Source organism: Hyla sarda, unplaced genomic scaffold (genome assembly GCF_029499605.1).
Source record: "Hyla sarda isolate aHylSar1 unplaced genomic scaffold, aHylSar1.hap1 scaffold_445, whole genome shotgun sequence".
In the NCBI taxonomy this organism is placed as follows: Eukaryota; Metazoa; Chordata; class Amphibia; order Anura; family Hylidae; genus Hyla; species Hyla sarda.
Window position 1 is genome coordinate 230289 of NW_026610458.1, and position 14396 is coordinate 244684.

The 14396-nt window shown below is 46.1% G+C and overlaps 6 non-coding genes across 6 annotated transcripts; all 6 read right to left on the minus strand.

Annotated features, from left to right (window-relative positions):
* Positions 1 to 1068: 1068 nt before the first annotated feature.
* On the minus strand, positions 1069 to 1259 carry LOC130334808 (U2 spliceosomal RNA). The gene has a single exon (XR_008876551.1). It is a non-coding gene; the product is annotated as a U2 spliceosomal RNA (small nuclear RNA).
* Positions 1260 to 3353: 2094 nt separating this feature from the next.
* On the minus strand, positions 3354 to 3544 carry LOC130334809 (U2 spliceosomal RNA). The gene has a single exon (XR_008876552.1). It is a non-coding gene; the product is annotated as a U2 spliceosomal RNA (small nuclear RNA).
* Positions 3545 to 5626: 2082 nt separating this feature from the next.
* On the minus strand, positions 5627 to 5817 carry LOC130334810 (U2 spliceosomal RNA). The gene has a single exon (XR_008876553.1). It is a non-coding gene; the product is annotated as a U2 spliceosomal RNA (small nuclear RNA).
* Positions 5818 to 7900: 2083 nt separating this feature from the next.
* Positions 7901 to 8091, minus strand: LOC130334811 (U2 spliceosomal RNA). The gene has a single exon (XR_008876554.1). It is a non-coding gene; the product is annotated as a U2 spliceosomal RNA (small nuclear RNA).
* Positions 8092 to 10195: 2104 nt separating this feature from the next.
* LOC130334812 (U2 spliceosomal RNA) lies at positions 10196 to 10386 on the minus strand. The gene has a single exon (XR_008876555.1). It is a non-coding gene; the product is annotated as a U2 spliceosomal RNA (small nuclear RNA).
* A 2083-nt stretch (positions 10387 to 12469) lies between these two features.
* LOC130334774 (U2 spliceosomal RNA) lies at positions 12470 to 12660 on the minus strand. Its single transcript, XR_008876520.1, has one exon. It is a non-coding gene; the product is annotated as a U2 spliceosomal RNA (small nuclear RNA).
* Between the last annotated feature and the right edge of the window lie 1736 nt (positions 12661 to 14396).

A 14396-nucleotide genomic window follows, 5' to 3' on the forward strand; every position in this document is an offset into this window, starting at 1 on the left:
TGGGCGTATTATTCTTCTTTTTCTTCTTTTTTTTCGTCTAATGCATACCCCATCAGTGCAGCAATGCTTATTCAATACCGCCAGCAGATGGAGACACTGGGGGATAATTTTCTAAGGATTTATACTGATTTTTCCTGTCTGAATTTGTCGCACAGAAAGTTGCAGGCCAAATATGTGTGACATTTCTGCGACTTTAGCTTCTAGAGCATTTTTACAACATTATACATAGGTGCTGAATACATAAAAAGCGACTGTTCAGCGACAGACAAGTCGCATCGGCTGAAAGTAGGCCAGAATGTCAGTCCATGTTGGAGCAGGTTTAGATACAGTCTAAAGCATAGATCTCAAAGTCTGTGCACAGAATTTAGCAAGGGCCTCGCACCTTCTGATGCATCAGGTAGGTGCACAATAGCATAGCCTAACCCTCTGTACTTTGGTCTATATTGATGCGGGACATAGACAGCCAGCTGATGACCAATCCATTAGTGCAATGGATGGCTGGAAGCATTTGTCTTTGCCTTTGCAATACCACAGAAGCAATGCATGGTCAATGTACAGCAATGACACACCTGTGTGAACAGCCAGGAGACCCCCCCCCCCCCCCCATGTTATGTTACATAGTTACATAGTTAGTACGGTCGAAAAAAGACATATGTCCATCAAGTTCAACCAGGGAATTAAGGGGTAGGGGTGTGGCGCGATATTGGGGAAGGGATGAGATTTTATATTTCTTCATAAGCATTAATCTTATTTTGTCAATTAGGAACATTCAGCACCCACCCGCTATCAAGGCAGCTGCCTATCATGTCATGCCCTACCTGCACAGGTGTGCTGGCTACTCAAATGATCCAATTAAGGAGGCCATTTAGTCAGCAGCAGCAGAAGTCCTGTGCCTGGACGCTCCAACAGGGGCCAGACACAAGCAGAAGCAGAAGCAGCAGAAGCAGCAGCAGCACCACCTTTTGTTTTTTGGCTGCAGCAGCAGCAAGGCCCACAGGGCTGGCTAGCTGGCTAGCCAGCAAGCAGGTAGCAATGAAAGTAGGAATCTTTCTTTTTAACCCTGTAAGGGGGTGGTGCACTGTACCCGAAGATACTGCCATATCGGGTCAATGCATAGGGCGACGGAAGCAAGCTTCGAAATCGGCCCCCGTTCTCAAAAATCCATTTAATATATGGTCCCCAGATAGGGGACGTATCAGATATTAAACTGATAAGAACAGATACTACACTTGATCTTAGCCAAAAGGCCGAGAAGCGATAACCGTGAAAGGGGCGGGCCCAACAAGGTCCCCTTCATGGGCACTATCACTGCTTGCTGTCAGGGAGGCTGCCAGACAATTTTCCATGCACACTCTGGGCTGGGGGGCAGTCAACCACCAGTACACACAGCAGAACCTAAACCCATACCATTATTGCTAAGCAGCAAGACAGGGGCCCATTGCACTCCCACGGGGCCTTTTTAAATGCAATCCATAACCCGGATTTGCCAGGAACCCTTCTTACTCCTCCTACTTGCATGTGACACTGGGCTTAGGATCTGCATAGGAAACACACACACAAGCACACACCTACCTTTGTTGCCTGCAGATGCCTCCTTGGCTGTCCCCAAACGGTATCAAACCAACACCCACGGGAAGCTGTAAGCATAGAGGACATGCCTGCACCCCATTGGACTTACCTGTGTGGGTTAAATCCGGGTTATTTGACAACCTATGGCGGTGATGGTTCTGCTCAGGCAGAGCAGTGCTGATGCTCCTCATAAAGCTGTCGCTGCTGTGAAGGTTCTAGGTGACATCACAAATCCCTATGGTTACATACACAACAAAGCTGGGTTGTTGTTGTTTACACTCTGCAAGGCCTGTGGAAGTGAGTGACATCATAGCACTGTAGTTCTGAGGGTTCAAGATGGATGCAACAATCTCCTGTTGCTTCTATGAAGGCCGTAATAGACGACATCACCAAACAGCTCCATGGTCACATACACAGCAAAGGAGAGATGTTGTTTACACCTAGTGATGTCAGTGGTATTGAGTGACATCACAGCACAGTGCTAAGGCTCCTGGGCCTGGACACAGCAGCGGCTGCAATATCTCAACGGAGAATACGTTTATATCTATGTGTGTGTGTGCGCATATATATATATATATATATATATATATATATATATATATATATATTTCTCCGCCGAAATCACTTTTAAACCCATTTCCACCTTTTTTTCCCTTCTCTTCCTCTTACTTTTTTTTCACGTTTTTTTACGTTTTTCTCCTTTTCGCCTCTTTTCTGGGCGTATTATTCTTCTTTTTCTTCTTTTTTTTCGTCTAATGCATACCCCATCAGTGCAGCAATGCTTATTCAATACCGCCAGCAGATGGAGACACTGGGGGATAATTTTCTAAGGATTTATACTGATTTTTCCTGTCTGAATTTGTCGCACAGAAAGTTGCAGGCCAAATATGTGTGACATTTCTGCGACTTTAGCTTCTAGAGCATTTTTACAACATTATACATAGGTGCTGAATACATAAAAAGCGACTGTTCAGCGACAGACAAGTCGCATCGGCTGAAAGTAGGCCAGAATGTCAGTCCATGTTGGAGCAGGTTTAGATACAGTCTAAAGCATAGATCTCAAAGTCTGTGCACAGAATTTAGCAAGGGCCTCGCACCTTCTGATGCATCAGGTAGGTGCACAATAGCATAGCCTAACCCTCTGTACTTTGGTCTATATTGATGCGGGACATAGACAGCCAGCTGATGACCAATCCATTAGTGCAATGGATGGCTGGAAGCATTTGTCTTTGCCTTTGCAATACCACAGAAGCAATGCATGGTCAATGTACAGCAATGACACACCTGTGTGAACAGCCAGGAGACCCCCCCCCCCCCCCCCATGTTATGTTACATAGTTACATAGTTAGTACGGTCGAAAAAAGACATATGTCCATCAAGTTCAACCAGGGAATTAAGGGGTAGGGGTGTGGCGCGATATTGGGGAAGGGATGAGATTTTATATTTCTTCATAAGCATTAATCTTATTTTGTCAATTAGGAACATTCAGCACCCACCCGCTATCAAGGCAGCTGCCTATCATGTCATGCCCTACCTGCACAGGTGTGCTGGCTACTCAAATGATCCAATTAAGGAGGCCATTTAGTCAGCAGCAGCAGAAGTCCTGTGCCTGGACGCTCCAACAGGGGCCAGACACAAGCAGAAGCAGAAGCAGCAGAAGCAGCAGCAGCACCACCTTTTGTTTTTTGGCTGCAGCAGCAGCAAGGCCCACAGGGCTGGCTAGCTGGCTAGCCAGCAAGCAGATAGCAATGAAAGTAGGAATCTTTCTTTTTAACCCTGTAAGGGGGTGGTGCACTGTACCCGAAGATACTGCCATATCGGGTCAATGCATAGGGCGACGGAAGCAAGCTTCGAAATCGGCCCCCGTTCTCAAAAATCCATTTAATATATGGTCCCCAGATAGGGGACGTATCAGATATTAAACTGATAAGAACAGATACTACACTTGATCTTAGCCAAAAGGCCGAGAAGCGATAACCGTGAAAGGGGCGGGCCCAACAAGGTCCCCTTCATGGGCACTATCACTGCTTGCTGTCAGGGAGGCTGCCAGACAATTTTCCATGCACACTCTGGGCTGGGGGGCAGTCAACCACCAGTACACACAGCAGAACCTAAACCCATACCATTATTGCTAAGCAGCAAGACAGGGGCCCATTGCACTCCCACGGGGCCTTTTTAAATGCAATCCATAACCCGGATTTGCCAGGAACCCTTCTTACTCCTCCTACTTGCATGTGACACTGGGCTTAGGATCTGCATAGGAAACACACACACAAGCACACACCTACCTTTGTTGCCTGCAGATGCCTCCTTGGCTGTCCCCAAACGGTATCAAACCAACACCCACGGGAAGCTGTAAGCATAGAGGACATGCCTGCACCCCATTGGACTTACCTGTGTGGGTTAAATCCGGGTTATTTGACAACCTATGGCGGTGATGGTTCTGCTCAGGCAGAGCAGTGCTGATGCTCCTCATAAAGCTGTCGCTGCTGTGAAGGTTCTAGGTGACATCACAAATCCCTATGGTTACATACACAACAAAGCTGGGTTGTTGTTGTTTACACTCTGCAAGGCCTGTGGAAGTGAGTGACATCATAGCACTGTAGTTCTGAGGGTTCAAGATGGATGCAACAATCTCCTGTTGCTTCTATGAAGGCCGTAATAGACGACATCACCAAACAGCTCCATAGTCACATACACAGCAAAGGAGAGATGTTGTTTACACCTAGTGATGTCAGTGGTATTGAGTGACATCACAGCACAGTGCTAAGGCTCCTGGGCCTGGACACAGCAGCGGCTGCAATATCTCAACGGAGAATACGTTTATATCTATGTGTGTGTGTGCGCATATATATATATATATATATATATATATATATATATTTCTCCGCCGAAATCACTTTTAAACCCATTTCCACCTTTTTTTCCCTTCTCTTCCTCTTACTTTTTTTTCACGTTTTTTTACGTTTTTCTCCTTTTCGCCTCTTTTCTGGGCGTATTATTCTTCTTTTTCTTCTTTTTTTTCGTCTAATGCATACCCCATCAGTGCAGCAATGCTTATTCAATACCGCCAGCAGATGGAGACACTGGGGGATAATTTTCTAAGGATTTATACTGATTTTTCCTGTCTGAATTTGTCGCACAGAAAGTTGCAGGCCAAATATGTGTGACATTTCTGCGACTTTAGCTTCTAGAGCATTTTTACAACATTATACATAGGTGCTGAATACATAAAAAGCGACTGTTCAGCGACAGACAAGTCGCATCGGCTGAAAGTAGGCCAGAATGTCAGTCCATGTTGGAGCAGGTTTAGATACAGTCTAAAGCATAGATCTCAAAGTCTGTGCACAGAATTTAGCAAGGGCCTCGCACCTTCTGATGCATCAGGTAGGTGCACAATAGCATAGCCTAACCCTCTGTACTTTGGTCTATATTGATGCGGGACATAGACAGCCAGCTGATGACCAATCCATTAGTGCAATGGATGGCTGGAAGCATTTGTCTTTGCCTTTGCAATACCACAGAAGCAATGCATGGTCAATGTACAGCAATGACACACCTGTGTGAACAGCCAGGAGACCCCCCCCCCCCCCCATGTTATGTTACATAGTTACATAGTTAGTACGGTCGAAAAAAGACATATGTCCATCAAGTTCAACCAGGGAATTAAGGGGTAGGGGTGTGGCGCGATATTGGGGAAGGGATGAGATTTTATATTTCTTCATAAGCATTAATCTTATTTTGTCAATTAGGAACATTCAGCACCCACCCGCTATCAAGGCAGCTGCCTATCATGTCATGCCCTACCTGCACAGGTGTGCTGGCTACTCAAATGATCCAATTAAGGAGGCCATTTAGTCAGCAGCAGCAGAAGTCCTGTGCCTGGACGCTCCAACAGGGGCCAGACACAAGCAGAAGCAGAAGCAGCAGAAGCAGCAGCAGCACCACCTTTTGTTTTTTGGCTGCAGCAGCAGCAAGGCCCACAGGGCTGGCTAGCTGGCTAGCCAGCAAGCAGGTAGCAATGAAAGTAGGAATCTTTCTTTTTAACCCTGTAAGGGGGTGGTGCACTGTACCCGAAGATACTGCCATATCGGGTCAATGCATAGGGCGACGGAAGCAAGCTTCGAAATCGGCCCCCGTTCTCAAAAATCCATTTAATATATGGTCCCCAGATAGGGGACGTATCAGATATTAAACTGATAAGAACAGATACTACACTTGATCTTAGCCAAAAGGCCGAGAAGCGATAACCGTGAAAGGGGCGGGCCCAACAAGGTCCCCTTCATGGGCACTATCACTGCTTGCTGTCAGGGAGGCTGCCAGACAATTTTCCATGCACACTCTGGGCTGGGGGGCAGTCAACCACCAGTACACACAGCAGAACCTAAACCCATACCATTATTGCTAAGCAGCAAGACAGGGGCCCATTGCACTCCCACGGGGCCTTTTTAAATGCAATCCATAACCCGGATTTGCCAGGAACCCTTCTTACTCCTCCTACTTGCATGTGACACTGGGCTTAGGATCTGCATAGGAAACACACACACAAGCACACACCTACCTTTGTTGCCTGCAGATGCCTCCTTGGCTGTCCCCAAACGGTATCAAACCAACACCCACGGGAAGCTGTAAGCATAGAGGACATGCCTGCACCCCATTGGACTTACCTGTGTGGGTTAAATCCGGGTTATTTGACAACCTATGGCGGTGATGGTTCTGCTCAGGCAGAGCAGTGCTGATGCTCCTCATAAAGCTGTCGCTGCTGTGAAGGTTCTAGGTGACATCACAAATCCCTATGGTTACATACACAACAAAGCTGGGTTGTTGTTGTTTACACTCTGCAAGGCCTGTGGAAGTGAGTGACATCATAGCACTGTAGTTCTGAGGGTTCAAGATGGATGCAACAATCTCCTGTTGCTTCTATGAAGGCCGTAATAGACGACATCACCAAACAGCTCCATAGTCACATACACAGCAAAGGAGAGATGTTGTTTACACCTAGTGATGTCAGTGGTATTGAGTGACATCACAGCACAGTGCTAAGGCTCCTGGGCCTGGACACAGCAGCGGCTGCAATATCTCAACGGAGAATACGTTTATATCTATGTGTGTGTGTGCGCATATATATATATATATATATATATATATATATATATATATATATATTTCTCCGCCGAAATCACTTTTAAACCCATTTCCACCTTTTTTTCCCTTCTCTTCCTCTTACTTTTTTTTCACGTTTTTCTCCTTTTCGCCTCTTTTCTGGGCGTATTATTCTTCTTTTTCTTCTTTTTTTCGTCTAATGCATACCCCATCAGTGCAGCAATGCTTATTCAATACCGCCAGCAGATGGAGACACTGGGGGATAATTTTCTAAGGATTTATACTGATTTTTCCTGTCTGAATTTGTCGCACAGAAAGTTGCAGGCCAAATATGTGTGACATTTCTGCGACTTTAGCTTCTAGAGCATTTTTACAACATTATACATAGGTGCTGAATACATAAAAAGCGACTGTTCAGCGACAGACAAGTCGCATCGGCTGAAAGTAGGCCAGAATGTCAGTCCATGTTGGAGCAGGTTTAGATACAGTCTAAAGCATAGATCTCAAAGTCTGTGCACAGAATTTAGCAAGGGCCTCGCACCTTCTGATGCATCAGGTAGGTGCACAATAGCATAGCCTAACCCTCTGTACTTTGGTCTATATTGATGCGGGACATAGACAGCCAGCTGATGACCAATCCATTAGTGCAATGGATGGCTGGAAGCATTTGTCTTTGCCTTTGCAATACCACAGAAGCAATGCATGGTCAATGTACAGCAATGACACACCTGTGTGAACAGCCAGGAGACCCCCCCCCCCCCCCCCATGTTATGTTACATAGTTACATAGTTAGTATGGTCGAAAAAAGACATATGTCCATCAAGTTCAACCAGGGAATTAAGGGGTAGGGGTGTGGCGCGATATTGGGGAAGGGATGAGATTTTATATTTCTTCATAAGCATTAATCTTATTTTGTCAATTAGGAACATTCAGCACCCACCCGCTATCAAGGCAGCTGCCTATCATGTCATGCCCTACCTGCACAGGTGTGCTGGCTACTCAAATGATCCAATTAAGGAGGCCATTTAGTCAGCAGCAGCAGAAGTCCTGTGCCTGGACGCTCCAACAGGGGCCAGACACAAGCAGAAGCAGAAGCAGCAGAAGCAGCAGCAGCACCACCTTTTGTTTTTTGGCTGCAGCAGCAGCAAGGCCCACAGGGCTGGCTAGCTGGCTAGCCAGCAAGCAGGTAGCAATGAAAGTAGGAATCTTTCTTTTTAACCCTGTAAGGGGGTGGTGCACTGTACCCGAAGATACTGCCATATCGGGTCAATGCATAGGGCGACGGAAGCAAGCTTCGAAATCGGCCCCCGTTCTCAAAAATCCATTTAATATATGGTCCCCAGATAGGGGACGTATCAGATATTAAACTGATAAGAACAGATACTACACTTGATCTTAGCCAAAAGGCCGAGAAGCGATAACCGTGAAAGGGGCGGGCCCAACAAGGTCCCCTTCATGGGCACTATCACTGCTTGCTGTCAGGGAGGCTGCCAGACAATTTTCCATGCACACTCTGGGCTGGGGGGCAGTCAACCACCAGTACACACAGCAGAACCTAAACCCATACCATTATTGCTAAGCAGCAAGACAGGGGCCCATTGCACTCCCACGGGGCCTTTTTAAATGCAATCCATAACCCGGATTTGCCAGGAACCCTTCTTACTCCTCCTACTTGCATGTGACACTGGGCTTAGGATCTGCATAGGAAACACACACACAAGCACACACCTACCTTTGTTGCCTGCAGATGCCTCCTTGGCTGTCCCCAAACGGTATCAAACCAACACCCACGGGAAGCTGTAAGCATAGAGGACATGCCTGCACCCCATTGGACTTACCTGTGTGGGTTAAATCCGGGTTATTTGACAACCTATGGCGGTGATGGTTCTGCTCAGGCAGAGCAGTGCTGATGCTCCTCATAAAGCTGTCGCTGCTGTGAAGGTTCTAGGTGACATCACAAATCCCTATGGTTACATACACAACAAAGCTGGGTTGTTGTTGTTTACACTCTGCAAGGCCTGTGGAAGTGAGTGACATCATAGCACTGTAGTTCTGAGGGTTCAAGATGGATGCAACAATCTCCTGTTGCTTCTATGAAGGCCGTAATAGACGACATCACCAAACAGCTCCATAGTCACATACACAGCAAAGGAGAGATGTTGTTTACACCTAGTGATGTCAGTGGTATTGAGTGACATCACAGCACAGTGCTAAGGCTCCTGGGCCTGGACACAGCAGCGGCTGCAATATCTCAACGGAGAATACGTTTATATCTATGTGTGTGTGTGCGCATATATATATATATATATATATATATATATATATATATATATATATATATTTCTCCGCCGAAATCACTTTTAAACCCATTTCCACCTTTTTTTCCCTTCTCTTCCTCTTACTTTTTTTTCACGTTTTTTTACGTTTTTCTCCTTTTCGCCTCTTTTCTGGGCGTATTATTCTTCTTTTTCTTCTTTTTTTTCGTCTAATGCATACCCCATCAGTGCAGCAATGCTTATTCAATACCGCCAGCAGATGGAGACACTGGGGGATAATTTTCTAAGGATTTATACTGATTTTTCCTGTCTGAATTTGTCGCACAGAAAGTTGCAGGCCAAATATGTGTGACATTTCTGCGACTTTAGCTTCTAGAGCATTTTTACAACATTATACATAGGTGCTGAATACATAAAAAGCGACTGTTCAGCGACAGACAAGTCGCATCGGCTGAAAGTAGGCCAGAATGTCAGTCCATGTTGGAGCAGGTTTAGATACAGTCTAAAGCATAGATCTCAAAGTCTGTGCACAGAATTTAGCAAGGGCCTTGCACCTTCTGATGCATCAGGTAGGTGCACAATAGCATAGCCTAACCCTCTGTACTTTGGTCTATATTGATGCGGGACATAGACAGCCAGCTGATGACCAATCCATTAGTGCAATGGATGGCTGGAAGCATTTGTCTTTGCCTTTGCAATACCACAGAAGCAATGCATGGTCAATGTACAGCAATGACACACCTGTGTGAACAGCCAGGAGACCCCCCCCCCCCCCCCCATGTTATGTTACATAGTTACATAGTTAGTACGGTCGAAAAAAGACATATGTCCATCAAGTTCAACCAGGGAATTAAGGGGTAGGGGTGTGGCGCGATATTGGGGAAGGGATGAGATTTTATATTTCTTCATAAGCATTAATCTTATTTTGTCAATTAGGAACATTCAGCACCCACCCGCTATCAAGGCAGCTGCCTATCATGTCATGCCCTACCTGCACAGGTGTGCTGGCTACTCAAATGATCCAATTAAGGAGGCCATTTAGTCAGCAGCAGCAGAAGTCCTGTGCCTGGACGCTCCAACAGGGGCCAGACACAAGCAGAAGCAGAAGCAGCAGAAGCAGCAGCAGCAGCATCACCACCTTTTGTTTTTTGGCTGCAGCAGCAGCAAGGCCCACAGGGCTGGCTAGCTGGCTAGCCAGCAAGCAGGTAGCAATGAAAGTAGGAATCTTTCTTTTTAACCCTGTAAGGGGGTGGTGCACTGTACCCGAAGATACTGCCATATCGGGTCAATGCATAGGGCGACGGAAGCAAGCTTCGAAATCGGCCCCCGTTCTCAAAAATCCATTTAATATATGGTCCCCAGATAGGGGACGTATCAGATATTAAACTGATAAGAACAGATACTACACTTGATCTTAGCCAAAAGGCCGAGAAGCGATAACCGTGAAAGGGGCGGGCCCAACAAGGTCCCCTTCATGGGCACTATCACTGCTTGCTGTCAGGGAGGCTGCCAGACAATTTTCCATGCACACTCTGGGCTGGGGGGCAGTCAACCACCAGTACACACAGCAGAACCTAAACCCATACCATTATTGCTAAGCAGCAAGACAGGGGCCCATTGCACTCCCACGGGGCCTTTTTAAATGCAATCCATAACCCGGATTTGCCAGGAACCCTTCTTACTCCTCCTACTTTCATGTGACACTGGGCTTAGGATCTGCATAGGAAACACACACACAAGCACACACCTACCTTTGTTGCCTGCAGATGCCTCCTTGGCTGTCCCCAAACGGTATCAAACCAACACCCACGGGAAGCTGTAAGCATAGAGGACATGCCTGCACCCCATTGGACTTACCTGTGTGGGTTAAATCCGGGTTATTTGACAACCTATGGCGGTGATGGTTCTGCTCAGGCAGAGCAGTGCTGATGCTCCTCATAAAGCTGTCGCTGCTGTGAAGGTTCTAGGTGACATCACAAATCCCTATGGTTACATACACAACAAAGCTGGGTTGTTGTTGTTTACACTCTGCAAGGCCTGTGGAAGTGAGTGACATCATAGCACTGTAGTTCTGAGGGTTCAAGATGGATGCAACAATCTCCTGTTGCTTCTATGAAGGCCGTAATAGACGACATCACCAAACAGCTCCATAGTCACATACACAGCAAAGGAGAGATGTTGTTTACACCTAGTGATGTCAGTGGTATTGAGTGACATCACAGCACAGTGCTAAGGCTCCTGGGCCTGGACACAGCAGCGGCTGCAATATCTCAACGGAGAATACGTTTATATCTATGTGTGTGTGTGCGCATATATATATATATATATATATATATATATATATATATATATATTTCTCCGCCGAAATCACTTTTAAACCCATTTCCACCTTTTTTTCCCTTCTCTTCCTCTTACTTTTTTTTCACGTTTTTTTACGTTTTTCTCCTTTTCGCCTCTTTTCTGGGCGTATTATTCTTCTTTTTCTTCTTTTTTTTCGTCTAATGCATACCCCATCAGTGCAGCAATGCTTATTCAATACCGCCAGCAGATGGAGACACTGGGGGATAATTTTCTAAGGATTTATACTGATTTTTCCTGTCTGAATTTGTCGCACAGAAAGTTGCAGGCCAAATATGTGTGACATTTCTGCGACTTTAGCTTCTAGAGCATTTTTACAACATTATACATAGGTGCTGAATACATAAAAAGCGACTGTTCAGCGACAGACAAGTCGCATCGGCTGAAAGTAGGCCAGAATGTCAGTCCATGTTGGAGCAGGTTTAGATACAGTCTAAAGCATAGATCTCAAAGTCTGTGCACAGAATTTAGCAAGGGCCTTGCACCTTCTGATGCATCAGGTAGGTGCACAATAGCATAGCCTAACCCTCTGTACTTTGGTCTATATTGATGCGGGACATAGACAGCCAGCTGATGACCAATCCATTAGTGCAATGGATGGCTGGAAGCATTTGTCTTTGCCTTTGCAATACCACAGAAGCAATGCATGGTCAATGTACAGCAATGACACACCTGTGTGAACAGCCAGGAGACCCCCCCCATGTTATGTTACATAGTTACATAGTTAGTACGGTCGAAAAAAGACATATGTCCATCAAGTTCAACCAGGGAATTAAGGGGTAGGGGTGTGGCGCGATATTGGGGAAGGGATGAGATTTTATATTTCTTCATAAGCATTAATCTTATTTTGTCAATTAGGAACATTCAGCACCCACCCGCTATCAAGGCAGCTGCCTATCATGTCATGCCCTACCTGCACAGGTGTGCTGGCTACTCAAATGATCCAATTAAGGAGGCCATTTAGTCAGCAGCAGCAGAAGTCCTGTGCCTGGACGCTCCAACAGGGGCCAGACACAAGCAGAAGCAGAAGCAGCAGAAGCAGCAGCAGCACCACCTTTTGTTTTTTGGCTGCAGCAGCAGCAAGGCCCACAGGGCTGGCTAGCTGGCTAGCCAGCAAGCAGGTAGCAATGAAAGTAGGAATCTTTCTTTTTAACCCTGTAAGGGGGTGGTGCACTGTACCCGAAGATACTGCCATATCGGGTCAATGCATAGGGCGACGGAAGCAAGCTTCGAAATCGGCCCTCGTTCTCAAAAATCCATTTAATATATGGTCCCCAGATAGGGGACGTATCAGATATTAAACTGATAAGAACAGATACTACACTTGATCTTAGCCAAAAGGCCGAGAAGCGATAACCGTGAAAGGGGCGGGCCCAACAAGGTCCCCTTCATGGGCACTATCACTGCTTGCTGTCAGGGAGGCTGCCAGAAAATTTTCCATGCACACTCTGGGCTGGGGGGCAGTCAACCACCAGTACACACAGCAGAACCTAAACCCATACCATTATTGCTAAGCAGCAAGACAGGGGCCCATTGCACTCCCACGGGGCCTTTTTAAATGCAATCCATAACCCGGATTTGCCAGGAACCCTTCTTACTCCTCCTACTTGCATGTGACACTGGGCTTAGGATCTGCATAGGAAACACACACACAAGCACACACCTACCTTTGTTGCCTGCAGATGCCTCCTTGGCTGTCCCCAAACGGTATCAAACCAACACCCACGGGAAGCTGTAAGCATAGAGGACATGCCTGCACCCCATTGGACTTACCTGTGTGGGTTAAATCCGGGTTATTTGACAACCTATGGCGGTGATGGTTCTGCTCAGGCAGAGCAGTGCTGATGCTCCTCATAAAGCTGTCGCTGCTGTGAAGGTTCTAGGTGACATCACAAATCCCTATGGTTACATACACAACAAAGCTGGGTTGTTGTTGTTTACACTCTGCAAGGCCTGTGGAAGTGAGTGACATCATAGCACTGTAGTTCTGAGGGTTCAAGATGGATGCAACAATCTCCTGTTGCTTCTATGAAGGCCGTAATAGACGACATCACCAAACAGCTCCATAGTCACATACACAGCAAAGGAGAGATGTTGTTTACACCTAGTGATGTCAGTGGTATTGAGTGACATCACAGCACAGTGCTAAGGCTCCTGGGCCTGGACACAGCAGCGGCTGCAATATCTCAACGGAGAATACGTTTATATCTATGTGTGTGTGTGCGCATATATATATATATATATATATATATATATATATATATATATTTCTCCGCCGAAATCACTTTTAAACCCATTTCCACCTTTTTTTCCCTTCTCTTCCTCTTACTTTTTTTTCACGTTTTTTTACGTTTTTCTCCTTTTCGCCTCTTTTCTGGGCGTATTATTCTTCTTTTTCTTCTTTTTTTTCGTCTAATGCATACCCCATCAGTGCAGCAATGCTTATTCAATACCGCCAGCAGATGGAGACACTGGGGGATAATTTTCTAAGGATTTATACTGATTTTTCCTGTCTGAATTTGTCGCACAGAAAGTTGCAGGCCAAATATGTGTGACATTTCTGCGACTTTAGCTTCTAGAGCATTTTTACAACATTATACATAGGTGCTGAATACATAAAAAGCGACTGTTCAGCGACAGACAAGTCGCATCGGCTGAAAGTAGGCCAGAATGTCAGTCCATGTTGGAGCAGGTTTAGATACAGTCTAAAGCATAGATCTCAAAGTCTGTGCACAGAATTTAGCAAGGGCCTCGCACCTTCTGATGCATCAGGTAGGTGCACAATAGCATAGCCTAACCCTCTGTACTTTGGTCTATATTGATGCGGGACATAGACAGCCAGCTGATGACCAATCCATTAGTGCAATGGATGGCTGGAAGCATTTGTCTTTGCCTTTGCAATACCACAGAAGCAATGCATGGTCAATGTACAGCAATGACACACCTGTGTGAACAGCCAGGAGACCCCCCCCCCCCCCCCCCCCATGTTATGTTACATAGTTACATAGTTAGTACGGTCGAAAAAAGACATATGTCCATCAAGTTCAACCAGGGAATTAAGGGGTAGGGGTGTGGCGCGATATTGGGGAA